The sequence below is a fragment of the Bison bison genome, unplaced genomic scaffold, assembly GCF_000754665.1.
Source record: "Bison bison bison isolate TAMUID 2011002044 unplaced genomic scaffold, Bison_UMD1.0 scf7180017864516, whole genome shotgun sequence".
Classification (NCBI taxonomy): Eukaryota; Metazoa; Chordata; class Mammalia; order Artiodactyla; family Bovidae; genus Bison; species Bison bison.
This window is the reverse complement of record NW_011495069.1, coordinates 10,142,764-10,147,016: the sequence shown is the minus strand read 5'-3', so window position 1 is coordinate 10,147,016 and position 4,253 is coordinate 10,142,764. Positions and strand designations below refer to the sequence as shown.

The window sequence follows — 4,253 nt, the reverse complement described above, 5'->3', positions numbered from 1 at the left end:
CTGGGTCTTAGTTGCAGCATACAGGGCCTTTTAGTTGTGGCATGCAGACTCTTATTTGTGGCTTGTGGGATTTAGTTCCCTGACCAGAGGTTGAACCCAGGCCCCTGCATTAGGAGCATGGAGTTTTAGCCACTGAACCACAGGGAAGTCCCCATTTTTCTTTTATCAGAAAAAGCAAAAGGGTCATTTTTCCCCCCTCCGTGCAGTTTTCCCTATAAGTTATTAGATCCTCCCTTTCTCTCTCCTCCCTGCCATGCTAAAAATCTTAAAATCTTTGAGCCCTCCTACAAGGAGCCCACATGATTAAACCTGATGTGGGCCTCATCTTCATCTTACAGGGCAATGCTTTCTCAAGAGGGTGAGACTCCACTACCAAAAAGACCAATCATTCAGTCTTTCCTAGGCTTTGGATTCTCAAAAAACCAGTGTGATCAACTGGGAGTTGTTTAGAGAAAGTCCTGCCTGCTCCTGAGCCCTGGAAAAATTATCCCGATGTTAACCTCCTTGCTAAGCAGTCCCAACTCCAGGTCATCCCTTTTTAATACAGGGAACAGCAGATGAAAAAGTCTTGGCTATGAAGACACGTTCACATCTCATTGCATCCATTTAATAGCTCTGTGACTTTGGACAGTTTACTTACTCTCTTTGAGAGTTTTCATCTGCTAAATGGACCTACAGAAGTTCTTTCCCTCTCTACCTCAGTTTTCTTCCAGCAGTTTCTTAGACATGGAGGTGCTGGGTTGCCAGCTAGAACCATTTGCCCTGAGTTTTTTCCATCTAGTTAGCACACAAACCTTCAGCAGCGGTTAATGAACTATGTTTGGTAGTCAGTGGCATTATTACCTAATTATGTTTTCATTTGCCACTCTAGGTAGCAATTCAAGGACTTTCTTCAAGGGTTTGTTTTTGGGTTGTTTTTTTTTTTTTTTTCATATGTTATCTCCAAAACTTTAATTTTAAAGTGCTTGTTGCCCTCTGGGGAAGTCACTAGTGGATGTAGGCGCTGCTGCTTCTTGGTCTAAAGAAGGGAGTGGGGAGGATAACAACTCAAGTGTTATCAGACTTCATGTCTCCAAGTAGATGCCCTAGACTATAGCCATTGGAAAATGTCTTAGAGCTCCATCCAGGTCAGTCTCCTCCCTGTGAGGGATCTTTTCTGCAGCCTCTTTGCCAGAAGACTTTCTGTCAAGTCCTTGTTTGAGTATACCTAAGGATGAGGAAACTGCTTCTCAGGTATCCTGTTCCACTGTGGAGTCGTTCAGGTTCTTAGAATGTTCCTCCTTCCATTGAGCTTAACCTTTCTCCTTTGCTTCCTGGTCTTAATCTTGCACTGCTGAGCACAAGTCTTCTTCCTCTTTTTTTTCTTTTTCTTCTTTTTTTGCTGTGATGGGTGTTTTTGTTAAAGTGTGCAAGGGCTTCTCTGTAGTTGCGATACTCAGGCTTCTCTTAATTGCTGAGCACAGGCTCTAGAGGGTGCAGGCTTTAGTAATTGCAGCATTTGGGATCTTAGTTCCCTCACCAGGGATCGCATTGGAAGGTAGATTCTTAACCACTGGACACCAGGGAAGCCCTCCTCTTCTGTATATTAAAGACCTTTTAAAATATTATATGTGAGCAGTAGGCTTGAAAAAGCACTGAGCTCCATGCCAAAAGAACTGTGTTCTCGGGACTTTCAATATTCCAGGTAACTTGCAACCAGTCTGAACAAGATGATTGGTAAGGCTAACCACCATCGACTTTATCGGAGAAGGCAGTGGCACCCCACTCCAATACTCCTGCTTGGAAAATCCCGTGGACGGAGGAGCCTGTTAGGCTGCAGTCCATGGGGTCGCTAAGAGTCGGACACAACTGAGCGACTTCACTTTCACTTTTCACTTTCATGCATTGGAGAAGGAAATGGCAACCCACTCCAATGTTCTTGCCTGGAGAATCCCAGGGACGGGGAACCTGGTGGGCTGCCGTCTATGGGGTCGCACAGAGTCGGACACGACTGAAGTGACTTAGCATAGCGTCAACTTTATAGAACATGTTTTCCACCAGTCACGTTTTTCAAAGCGTTTCTTTAAAATGTGGCTTCCAGAATGGCACACAGTATTCTGTACATGACTGATCACCTAAGATAGTGGGATTATTATTTCCTTTTCTTTTAATATAAATTTATTTATTTTAATTGGAGGCTAATTACTTTTTTTTTAATTTTTTTAAATTTTATTTTATTTTTAAACTTTACAATATTGTATTAGTTTTGCCAAATATCGAAATGAATCTGCCACAGGTATACTCGCGTTCCCCATCCTGAACCCTCCTCCCTCCCCTACCCTCCCTCTGGGTCGTCCCAGTGCACCAGCCCCAAGCATCCAGTACCGTGCATCGAACCTGGACTGGTGACTCATTTCATACATGATATTATACATGTTTCAATGCTATTCTCCCAAATCTCCCCACCCTCTCCCTCTCCCTCTCCCACAGAGTCCATAAGACTGATCTATACATCGGTGTCTCTTTTGCTGTCTCGTACACAGGGTTATTGTTACCATCTTTCTAAATTCCATATATATATGCGTTAGTATACTGTATTGGTGTTTTTCTTTCTGGTTTACTTCACTCTGTATAATAGGTTCCAGTTTCATCCATCTCATTAGAACTGATTCAAATGTATTCTTTTTAATGGCTGAGTAATACTCCATTGTGTATATGTACCACTGCTTTCTTATCCATTCATCTGCTGATGGGCATCTAGGTTGCTTCCATGTCCTGGCTATTATAAACAGTGCTGCGATGAACATTGGGGTACACGTGTCTCTTTCCCTTCTGGTTTCCTCAGTGTGTATGCCCAGCAGTGGGATTGCTGGGTCATAAGGCAGTTCTATTTCCAGTTTTTTAAGGAATCTCCACACTGTTCTCCGTAGTGGCTGTACTAGTTTGCATTCCCACCAACAGTGTAAGAGGGTTCCCTTTTCTCCACACCCTCTCCAGCATTTATTGCTTGTAGACTTTTGGATCGCAGCCATTCTGACTGGCGTGAAATGGTACCTCATAGTGGTTTTGATTTGCATTTCTCTGATAATGAGTGATGTTGAGCATCTTTTCATGTGTTAGGGCCAAAGAACTAAATAGACATTTCTCCAAAGAAGACATACAGATGGCTAATTACTTTTCATTATTAAATTGGTTTTGCCATACATCAACATGAATCCACCACGGGTGTACACGTGTTCCCCATCCTGAACCCCCCCTCCCACTTCCTGCCCCGTACCATCCCTCTGGGTCATCCCAGTGCTCCAGCCCCAAGCATCCTGTATCATGCATTGAACCTGGACTATTATTTCCTTGATCTCTATGTTGTGCACCTTGGTCATGAACAAGATTTGGGCCTGCAGCTCTGCACCTAATAGAAAATAGACTATTTGTAAGAAAATGTTCAAAAAAAAAAAAAGAAAATGTTCAGTTCAGTTCAGTCGTTCAGTCATGTCTGATTCTTTGTGACCCCATGAACGGCAATACACCAGGCCTCCCTGTCCATCACCAACTTCCGGAGTCCACCCAAACCCATGTCCATTGAGTCAGTGATGCCATCCAACCATATCATCCTCTGTCATCCCCTTCTCCTCCAGCCCTCAATCTTTCCCAGCATCAGGGTCTTTTCAGATGAGTCAGCTCTTTGCATCAGGTAGCCAAAGTATTAGAGTTTCAGCTTCAACATCAGTCCTTCCAATGAACACCCAGGACTGATCTCCTTTAGGATGGACTGGTTGGATCTCCTTGCAGTCCAAGGGACTCTTCAAGAGTCTTCTCCAACACCACAGTTCAAAAGCATCAATTCTTCGGTGCTCAGCTTTCTTCACAGTCCAACTCTCACATCCATACATGACCACTGGAAAAACCATAGCCTTGACTAGACAGACCTTTGTTGACAAAGTAATGTCTCTGCTTTGTAATATGCTGTCTAGGTTGGTCATAACTTTCCTTCCAAGGAGTAAGCATCTTTTAATTTCATGGCTGCAATCGCCATCTGCAGTGATTTTGGAGCCTAGAAAATTAAAGTCAGCCACTGTTTCCACTTTTTTCCCATCTATTTGCGATGAAGTGATGGGACTGGATGCCATGATCTTAGTTTTCTGAATGTTGAGTTTTGAGCCAACTTTTTCACTCTCTTCTTTCACTTTCATCAAGAGGCTCTTTAGTTCCTCTTCGCTTTCTGCCATAAGGATGGTGTCATCTGCATATCTGAGGTTATTGATACTTCTCCTGGC

At 43.3% G+C, this 4,253-nt stretch overlaps 1 protein-coding gene across 3 annotated transcripts in view; it reads left to right on the top strand.

The window, feature by feature from the left end:
• The window catches only part of EYA3 (EYA transcriptional coactivator and phosphatase 3), a 94,881-nt gene that overhangs the window by 85,751 nt on the left and 4,877 nt on the right, over nucleotides 1-4,253 (top strand). The gene's annotated exons all lie outside the window — the stretch shown is intronic.